Here is an 11,633-nt window from a genome sequence, read left to right on the forward strand (position 1 = left end):
GCAATGAAGCCAGATAGTCCAAAGAGTGAAAGGAAAGAGTATACCCCACTCCATACTCGAAGAGCTGCTGGACTTGGAGCTTTGACAGTTAAGTTTCAGCCACTCCACCACATTAGTATCATAAAATAAGCTTCTTTGGATCAGAGGAGAAAAGGAGTTCCAATACCTTTGTGCCATGGGGCAGTCTCTTAAGGTATAAATAATAGTTTTAGGAGCATTATTGCATATAGGACATAGAAAAGAAACATCCATACCTCTCTTTGCAAGAATGGCCCGGACTGGTATGATTTGGTGACAACATTGCCAGAGAAAATGTTTTATCTTCGGAAGGGATTGCACTTTCCACACCCAATCTCCTCTGAAAATTTGATTCGCTGTATCGTTGCCAACCAAATTTGCAAGGTGATATGCCTCCCTCAACTTGAACTCGCCATTGGGAGAGGAGAACCAAGAGAGCCGATCCTCACTATGGTTTGAGAAAGGGACAGGGGTTGCTTTTATTTCCAAAAGAATTGAGGCAGGGAGATCAAAGGATAATCCCGCCCATCTCCATCCAAGGAAGCTAGCAATATCCATCACCTTAAGATTTTCTTCACCTTTGTTCAGAGGTCCAGAAATCAGACTTCTCAAAGGACCTTTGTTCAGCCACTTATCAAACCAGAGAGATAAGGAGCTATCCTTCCCAGCTATCCACTTGGAACCTTTTGAAAAAATTTCCTTGCCTTTTTTAAGACCAACCCAAGTAGATGAGCACGAAGTAAGGGTTGTTGTGCTTCTAAAACTTCTACGATGAGCTCGGTACTTGTTTGATAACACTCTTACCCATAAGGAGGATTTTTCCAAGTGAAACCTCCAATTAAGCTTCGCAAGAAGGGCAGTATTTTTCGGCTTGGCTGCTTGAATACTTAGGCCACCTTCCTCTTTTGCTTTTGTGATTTTGTTCCAACCAATGAGATGGACCTTTTTCTTGTTCTCAGATGAACCCCAGATAAAATTTCTGTTCAGCTTATCTATTCCCTGAAAAATTTTAGGAGGTAGAGCTATGCATTGCATCACATAGTTAGGAATTGTGGAGGTGACCGATTGAGTAAGAACGACTCTGCCTGCAGGAGATAAAAGGTTGGCTTTCCAACCAACCAACTTGCTTTGAATACGGTCCAAAATAAAACCAAAATCTTGTTGAGAACCTTTATGTTTAATGGGAAAACCCAAGTATTTTCCAAGGGAGGGGGTAGACCTAAATCCCAGCACATCACCTAGCTCAATCCTTGTATTCTGATCTACATTGGGAGAGAAAAAGACACGAGACTTCTTGCCACTAATTTTCTGCCCCGAAATCTCACAAAAGGAGTCCAAAACATCCTTAATGGCAACACAATTTTTCCGGTCAGCTTTGGTGAACAACATGAGGTCATCAACAAAGAATACATGTGAGAAACTTGGACCCCCTTGAGAAGCTTTAATTGGATTCCAAAGATTCTCTCGACATTTCCCCTTAATCAAAACCCCGAGGACTTCCATACATAAGATAAAAAGATAAAGTGATAGAGGGTTACCTTGACGAAGCTCTCTTGAAGGTTGAAAAGCATCCAATGCCCCTCAATTAAACAGAATAGAGATAAAGGTGGTGGAGACGCAGCTCATGATTAGAGAAATTAAATGATCAGGGAAGTTGAAAAGATTCAAAGTATCTCTAATGAAACTCCATTCAAGGCGATCATAAGCCTTCTCTAAGTCAAGCTTAATTGCCATAACACCTGTTCTACCCTTTTTCTTAGACATTGTGTGGATTAACTCTTGGACTATAATTGCATTATCTAGGCCCTTCCTTCCTGGGACAAATGCTACTTGGAGTGGAGAAATTAAACCAGACAAAAAGGGACGGATCCAATTAACAATAATCTTGGTCACTATCTTGTAGATTGTATTACACAAGCTAATTGGCCGGTAGTTGGACAAAGACTCAGGGCTTCTGCATTTAGGAATGAGGGTAATGAGGGTTTGGTTTATATAGTCTGGAATAACCCCTGAAGAGAAAACCCCTTTAACCTCCTCTCTTACAGAGTCACCAACAATCAGCCAGAAATGCTGGAAAAACCCCGCATGGAGACCGTCTAGGCCGGGAGCTTTAAAGGGTTTAAGTGCCCTAAGACCCTCAGAGATCTCCCTGTCTGTGATCGGAGCATTCAGAATGAGATTAGCTTCTGTATTAAGGCGAGTTTTCCAGACAGGGGGGGTCCCATACAGCCAGGAAAGAGCTGGCCTGACCTGAGGTGAAGAGATCCAAGAAACCTTGCTTGATAAAATCTACAATCTCTGTTTCCCCATTTAGCCAATTGCCCATTCTGTCCTTCATACAGATAATTCTATTCCGCTTCCGGCGCACAAGAGTTGAAGTATGATAGAAGGAAGTATTTCTATCTCCCTCCACCAACCAAAGAATCCGAGCCTTCATAGCCCAAAATTCCTCCTTGATTTTTGCCACCTTAGCATATTCAAATCTCAGCTTCCTTTCCAGATCAACCAGGAAATCATTAGGTCTTAGAGACAAACTAACTTGAATCCCTTTAAGTCTGGCTAGGATCCTTCTCTTCCTATGAAATAAGTTGCCAAAATGATTTTTGCTCCAGCTTTGCGCCTTGGAAGAGAAAATTGACAAAGCTTGATGCAGAGAAGGAGAATTATTCCAAGCTTCCCTTACCACCCTCGGAAAACTTGGATCCAAAAGCCACATAAGTTGGAAGCGGATGGGCTTGGGGAAGGGAAGACCCCCATCTTTCTCAAAACATAATTTAATAGGGCAATGATCTGAGTGAGTTTTTTCCCAAATGAAGAACAACTGCTTCAGAAAATAGGGAATTCCATTCAGCATTCACAAAGACTCTGTCTATTCTCTTTTGAACCAATTGCAAAAGTGGGCGATGGTTGGACCAAGTAAAGCGAGGCCCCGAATAACCAATGTCAATCATTCTACAATTGTTCAAGCAATCCTGGAAGCGAAGAGCTCTACTTATGTTGACTGAACATCCACCAAACTTATCTTCCCCCATAAGCACTTCATTAAAATCACCTGCTATTGCCTAAGGCATGGAATGAAGGTTGGCCACAGACTCAAGATTTTCCTAAAGCAGCCGTCTCTCAGCATACCTCGGACTAGCATAAATGGCTGAGAGAAGCCAGGGAGGCTTCGCTGTGGGCGTGAAAATTACATGAACTTCTTGCTTAGTGGAAGCTAGCTCAGCAACTTCAACTTGGTCAGAATCCCAAAGAACCCTCAATCCTCCAGATAGGCCAATTGAGTTTGCAAAAATTGCCCCATCAAGATTTATTCTATCCGAGATCCTCTTAGCTCTCTCACCACTAACTTTGGTCTCACTAATGACCATAATAGCAGGGGAATGCATTTGAATCAAATTATTAACAACATCACAAAAAGTGGGGTTTAGGGCCCCTCGACAATTCCAAATTAGTGTATTCATAATTAAACTACAAAGGGAGGAACAATTAGAATAACTAACAAGGGGGCAAAGAAACATCACCTCCTTGGTCGACTTGCATACCTGCCTCCGCTAAATCTACTGCATCATTTAAGCCAGACCCATTACTCTCCATCAATTGAAGTTGATCCTCCAGGAAACGTTCATCTCCTTCCTCATCTGGCTTCCCCATATTCTCAGCTCGGAGGGAAGGATCAATTCTCTTGAGTAACCCTTTGGGAATTTCAAGAGTTTCTGTCTCCATATTACAGCTAGAATTGCCTTCACTGGAAGAGTGGCTGTTGGAGTTTTCTGACAGGGGTCGCCGCACTTGAGTTTGACGGGATTGGGGTTGCATCTCATGATTCTTATCACCGTTCATAACCCCAGAGTAACCGCTTCTCTTCTCTAACTTGCTTACGGAGTCCCTAACTACCCGATTACTATTAATGGGTTTTGATGTTGGACCCGCCGGCGAAGGTTGCTTCAATTGAGACCCTCCAGCTTTAAAACCTTCGAAGCTCGACTCTGGGTTTAAATCTCCCGAAGTTTTCATCGCAAAACTATGAATTGGTTTTACCTTAAAAGGCTTAGAATTAGTTGATCTCCACTCAAAGGAAGGTTTTTGGCGTGAAAATATCTGTCCAGACTGGCCTTTCTGAGTTGACAAGGCTTTTTGACTCTTTCCTGTGGTTTTACTCTTAAGGGCACGACCACTAGTTTTGGCTTGGCTTGAGATGTTCTTTAAAACCGACACGTCATGCCCTTTGCCAGCTATAGAAGATTTGATATCTTTTCCTGCATCTAGGCCTGCTGTAGGAGAACCCATTGATGGGCTCGATGTGCTGATGGGCCCAGCCGTGCTATGATCAACATAACCGGATTGGGCTGGAGTTTCAAAGTTTTTTTCTCCTCTTTTTCCGGGTTTCCTTTTACGTGCAACAATAACCCATGGTCCAAAAGGAGTTTCGTCAGGTCCATCTTTCTCACATGTCTTTTCTTGAGCCCTTTGATTCTCCGTTTTGGCATCTCTCTTCTCCAACCCGTCAACATTAGTTGTTGTATGCACTCATAGCTGAAGAATTGACTAGTGGAGAAGAGGCAAGTCGTGTGAGAGTCTGAAAAAAAAAAAAAAAATAAAAGACAGAAGAGAGATCAAAGATGAGAAAGAAAATAATGTGAGGTAAGTGAGTGATATGACAAAAGTAAAAAAAATTTACTAGGGGTGAAGTGCAAATCACGTGTGTGGGGATGAGAAATGGGAAAAGTGTATTTCCAAGACGGTTCCTTGTATACAAGGACCCCTAATGTTAGTTTTATTAAAAAAAAAACCGTTAATAAATTTTAGTTAATAACAATATACTCATTATGTTTAAATTTTTTTTTTAAATTATATTAAATTCAAAATTTTATATAATTTGTAAAACATTCGATAACTCTGAAAATTGTACGCCGAAATATGCTGGTACCAAAATATTCCATTCTAATTGACAAACTAAAACAGATTTCGAAACGGTATTCAGAACATTAATTTTGTGGGATGGTTGATGAGTTTTGTGGGTTGAGGCGGCAGCGGCAATGTTTTGGTGGTTGGAATTGGTCGATTGCATAGTGTTTTTGGGTTTTTGTAGAAGTGGTGGTTGGTTGTGGTGTAGTAGTGGCTGTATATGCTGAGAGGAGAGAAAGGAGAAAGGAGAGATTTTTTTTTTTTTTTTTTTTTTTAATTTTTAATTTTTTTATTTTGTAAGAAATTAAGTATTGAGTCTGATGCTTATGCATATAAAACATCCTAGCTAAACTAGAAAAATTAGAGTTTTTTTTTTTTTTTTTTTTGTGGTTAATTTAGCTAAAAATCTGAGGAGACTGATGTGAATACTCTTACACATTTTATTGATCAATGATCTCCATGAAATCTAAGGGTGGAAAAATACATGCCAAATCATAATTGTCTTAGAAATTAGTAATCAAACTGCATTAACTCTCTTCAGCCTTTATCTTAAAAAAAAGAAAAAAAAAATTGTCAAGCCTTATGTTCGTTTTATTCTCTAAGTGGAAGTTACCTAGAGGAGAATTTACCTTTGAATTTCATCCTCTTGAGTTACTTCTTGCTTAAGAATAAGGTTGGAGAGATTTATTTAAAGATAAAGGTAGAAGAGAGTTAATGCAATATGATTACTAATTTGACATTAGTGTTTTTTCAACCTTAGAGAAGATGTAACTTAAACCTAGTTTTTATTTATTATTTTTTAAATGGTTGTGCACAATTTCTTATGAGTGATGCTAGGGATATTACAAATTCTACTTTATAAGACTTACAAATTGATGTGTCACTTGTCACAAAAAATTGGGAAAATGTTAAAAGTACTACAAGTTTTGTTATGTAATGCTTACAAATTGGAGGACTTCAACTACTTAATAAATGAATGTTTAAAATGTGTTTCGGTGATTGGTGATACATAAGTTTTAAGGTCAATTTAATAAAAGTTGTAGCATTCCTAGCATTACCAAACATTTTGTAGTGAAATGTATAGCACCTTTGGCATTTTCCATTTCTCATTTCTAACAAGGCCTCCAAAATATTAGATCAATGGAAATCTAATCCTACTGAAACTCTAAATTATTTGGGGAAAAAATGTTGCAAATGGGTTAGATCATCAATGATGATTAATTTCCTCAAATAGTTTGAGACTTTGGTAGATTATCAATGTTAAGTAATTAATTTCTCACATAGGAAAACATACCAAGCAATCTCTATCTCTCTCTTGACACCAAAATAAAGATAAAAAATTAGATTACAACTTTATTTAACAATGCATTGCCTTACAACCAAGGTAAAGTAAACCTTAAAAAAAAATCATTTCTTTTTGTAAGTTGGCATTATTTCATCAAATTAAACTTTGTTTTGTTAGTATTAAATAAATGGGCAAATTACACTTTGTCCACTTGTGGTTTGCCCGAAAAATACTTTACCTATCTAAGGTTTAAAAATTGGCACTTTACCTACTTGTGGTCCTATCTGTTAACAGTCCATTGCCCACCTATCCACTTGTCAATATTCTAACCCCTTTTAAATGAAAAACATATTACAAATTGAATCAAACACATTAGAACCTAGAGAAACAAAATTGAGGCCATCCTTCACTCTCTCTCTTCAATTGAGCCACTCCATCAAGATCATCATATGAAATTTCCATCATCACTTTTTATCACAATTCTGATCAAAACTCTAGTGATTGATTTTGATGAATTTCCCTCTGGAGTTAAATTCTAGGTACGTTCTTTAAATTAGGGTTTTTAATATTTTTTGAAATTGTTGTAGATGATGATAGATTACGAATTGAAATTTGAGGAATTTGTATAGGAATTATTATTAGTAAGGTTTCTTGAGCAACTTATGCAATGTCTTCATTGAGTGACACTTGTTCTACATCAACTCATTTTTACCATGCTTTAGATGAGGCATTTATATACTCATGAGATTTTTGTCGTGCAAAAAAGTCTTAAAGCTGGCAACTTTGGAAGGAGATTTCTGGGTTTAGCCAATTTAAGGTAAGCAACAACTTTTATTTCTATTTGATTTGAATTTTATGTTAATGGTTAGTGGTGATGGATTGTGAATTTTGAAATAACATGTTCTAAACTTTGTGGGTGTAAAATCAATTCTCAAGTTGGTCCCAAATGTGACTTCTTCTAGTGGGTGGATAACCATACTTGTAGATGTGAGAATGAAACTACCCCACTTGTCATTTAAAGAATCAATATGCTTGAGAATGAACTGCAACCTGTAACTCAGAGGAAATGTCAGCTAGGGAAATGGAAGAAAAAGCTAATGAGAGAGAAAGAAACGCTCGTGAACTGTATGTAGAAGTTAGGGAGAAAACAATGAGGGCAAAAGAGAATGAGAGATTGTGCAAACTTGCACTAGTGGTGTCATGAGGATTTTTTGTGTTTGTAATGTTGGTTTTGTGTTTTGCCTCAATCAACAAAACAGAATTTAAGAGATTAAGTCTAGCATGATGGTTGTGTTTGTAATGTTGTTTGTTTTGTTGAGGTTGGTTGGACCATTGAGCTTAATTTAGTGAATGGTTATTCACTATTTTGTAAGTTGAATGCTCAAATGGTCATTTTATAAGTTGTATTGTAATATAACAACTTTGGTAATAGAACCACTTGATTTGGGTTATTGGTAATAAATTGTTAGTATTTGTAAATTGATGACACTCAACTAACATAACCACACAATGTAAATTCTGCCAAAGTACAATACATAGTAGGATGGTGACAATCTCAAGATAGCAAAAATGTCACAAGAATCAAGACAACACAATAATTCTGTCATAAATGGAACATACCAAAACCTGTCACAACAATATATTTATCAAAATATTACAACCTTTTCACTAGGCATTCATTGTTTTTATTATGCCATCTTGATAATAGGCTTACAACCAAAACATAAAACATTGTTTGACAAAAGACAGACAAACACATTTTCCAACCAAAACATAAAACATTGTTTTTGGCACTTGACTATTTTAACTACTAATTGCACTAGGTCTGTATACCACCCAAAAAAAAAAAAAAAAAGTAATCTAGCTTCCTTTTATTTTGTTGGTTTTCATATACTGCCCTTCCCATTTACTAGTTGAAACTTTACTGCTCTTGATATATTGCCCTTTCCTCTGGTACCCACAGCAATACCTCCACCATTTCTTTCACCAGCCACACTAGCTACACTACTTCTAGGCTACAAAGTGAAGACCACTGTCAAGTTAATGTATGATACAACAATAACAAAAATTATATAAATATTAGCTGCAATACCTAGGATGATGATGGTCTAGAATCCCATGTCTCTCTAGATACAAAAAAGTTTGGCTAGGTAGATGAAGAGAACCAATGGGCCCTGGTAGGAGCTTGTAGAGTTGAAGCCCTATTAGCTGGTTGTAAGGATAAAACCTGAGATATAGAGGTTTCATCAAAAGGTTGATATGCAAGTTGGGATGCAGATTAAGTTATGGGCTAAGGCCTTGTTTCAGGATCATTCTTCCTAGTCCTACTTGTAGAATTACCTTCCTGTGCCTATACAACAACACTACAAATTATTGAAGGCGTAAATACACTTTTAGTCCCTACATTTTGGGCAATTTCTCGATTTGGTCCCTAAACTGATTTTGCTACTAGGTCAGTCTCTGAAATCAAAATATCGATTCTATTTTGGTCCTTGCCGTCAACCCACTAACAGAAAAATCTGATGTGGCAAACGGTATGTCCTACTTACTGACATGGCGCTGACGTGGCTATTAAAATATTATTAAAAAATACCACGTCAACATCCATGTCAGCGTTTTAATGACAAGTCAGCATTTTAATTAATAAAAAAATTAAACTGAAAAAATTCAAAATCAAAAACAAAAAAAGAAAAAACTTTTTCAGATCCTCACATTTTTTTTTTCCAGATCCTCTCTTTCTCTGTCTCTTCCATTTTCTCGTTGGCCACACGGACGAGGTACCGAATGAACTCCGAAGAGACCATGACGGACTCGGTGGTCCCCAACGGAACCTCCAGCCGGATCAAGCAGCGCATCACGATGATCAGGTGTTTGTTGTTCGCGTTGGTTATGTCGGATTCTCTGAACCTGGCCGACCTCGCCGTGGAGACTAGCGACTGAGCCGAGGCGAGGTATTTGCACTCCACGACGACGATGAGTGGTTTGAAGCGGAGGACGAGTTCAAACTCGAGTTCAGGTTCGGAGCGAGTTGGTGAGTCGGGGAAGAGGAGGGAGATGACCAAGTCGGGATCGGCCGAGTTGTAGGAGACGAAGAGCCAAGAGCCGCCTTTGGATTTTTTGTTGGGTTGGGTTTGGTGTATGGGTTGGGAGAGGATAGAGATACGGCCGGAGCAGGAGCTGGTGTATGTGTTCTTCTGATATGGGTTTGAGTTCTTGGTAGCTGGGTTTGTGCTCTTGTGATTTGAGTTCTTGGTTGCTGGGTTTGTGTTCTTATGATGGGTGAGTTCTTGGTTTGTATTCTTGTGATTTGAGTTCTTGGTTGCTGGGTTCGTGCTCTTGTGATTTGAGTTCTTGGTTGCTAGGTTCGTGTTCTTGTGATGGGTGAGTTCTTGGTTTGTGTTCTTGTGATTTGAGTTCTTGATTGCTGGGTTCATGCTCTTGTGATTTGAGTTCTTGGTTGCTGGGTTCGTGTTCTTATGATGGATGAGTTCTTGGTTTGTGTTCTTGTGATTTGAGTTCTTGGTTGCTGGGTTTGTGTTCTTGTGATGGGTTTGAGTTTTTGGTTGCTGGGTTTGGTTTGAGAAGAACATGAAGAACAAGCTGAAGAACATGAACAACATTATGAAAAAAAAAAAATTTTAATTAAAATTTTTAATTAAATTAAATTTAAGGTTTTTCTTTAAAATTTTTTTTAAAATTTTTTGAGGTGGCTTTTTCTAAAAATTGAAATGCTGATTTGGCATTTGAAAAAGGCTAAATAAATATTTTATTATTATTTTAATAGTCACGTCAACGCCATGTTAACAAGTAGGACACGTCGTTTGCCACATTAGATTTTTTTGTTAGTGGGTTGACGGTAGGGACCAAAATAGAATCGATTTTTTGATTTCAGAGACTGACCTAGAAGCAAAATCAGTTTAGGGACCAAATCGAGAAATGACCCAAAATGTAGGGACCAAAAGTGTATTTACGCCATTATTGAAATATTGAAGCACATGTGAAGCAAGAAGCCAAGTGGCTAGGGTTGAAGTCTAAAAATACTTATATCTTTATCCTTTTGAAGCCTCTATCTCCTCTGTCATGCAATCTCACTAATAATAACAACTTTGCAGCCTCTTGAATTGTGTCATTCTTTATGACACTTCCCCCATTTGATAGTTTTGTTTAGTCTAGAAACCCTATATGGGTTCCTTGGCTCATTAGGGGCTTTTTTCCTTAGCTTGTGAGGTCTACTAGGTGGCTTGTAAACATGAGAGGCAACATAAGCAGGTTGTCCAACCTAAACCCACTCTGATTGGCCAAGCATTGGTTGAATAATCCTTTGGTAAGTTTGAAGATATGTTTCCCTTAGGTAACAAGGATGTACATAATCCTCCACTTTCTCTAGGTTCATAAAAATAGTAGCAATGCCATATTTGCAAAGGACTCCCGTTAAATCCCATATCCTACAGCTGCATGTCCTATTTTTCAAATCAACCACGTGCCTTTCACGATCATTATTAACTTCATACATGAACCTACCATATGGAGTAGCACAAAAAGGTACACACTCTAGTTTTAACTTTAATTTGTTCTAAATATTTGGACACACCTTCTCAGGATACTTCTCTATACCTTTCCTCTTTGTATAGAGTTTGGTCATTAACCTAACTCTAATCCACTCTAACATTGCTAAGATGGGCTTGTCCCTAGCAGGCAAAATCATGGAATTAAAGGATTCACTCAAATTATTAGCTAAATAGTCAGTTAAAGCCCTATTGGTAAAATGAGACTTTTTAGACCATTGTGTAGGGTTGATGTCATCAAGATACTCCCTAGCCTTGGGGTCTTGATCCTTCAATTGTCGCATTCTCCTCTTAAACTCCCTAATAGTTGTGACTCTAGCACATCTCCTTCAACTCCAACCCTTTGTGGTCAACTTTGAAGTTATTGTAAATATGCTTCACACAGTACCTATGCTCCACAGTTGAAAACAACATCTCAATTGCAAGTATAAAACCCTATTTCACATAGAATTCAATAGAAACCAATATTAGTAATATGAATAATCAAAACACATGCATGTATTAGTAATATGAACATAGAAAGTTTATACCTTCTACCTGTCACTGATAAATACTAGATTTAGTTGCTTTGTGTTGGGAAATATAGACCCCGGTTGATAGAATTAACAAGTTTTAAATCCAAGTTGTTAATTAGATTTATTATGAATAAATTTTTTTAAAATAAACAAACATCAATATCATGTCAAAATCATGCAGCGGAAAAATAAATAAGACAATATATGATAACCTAGGAAAACTAATAAAACCAACCAGTTTCACAGTAAAAAAAACCTGGGGGAAAACCTTCCCAAAAAACAATCCACTATAGAAAAGAGAAGTTTAAGATCTAGTACAAAACCTTTGTCCCTAGACTCTACAAT

Source organism: Quercus robur, chromosome 6 (assembly GCF_932294415.1).
Source record: "Quercus robur chromosome 6, dhQueRobu3.1, whole genome shotgun sequence".
Lineage (NCBI taxonomy): Eukaryota > Viridiplantae > Streptophyta > Magnoliopsida > Fagales > Fagaceae > Quercus > Quercus robur.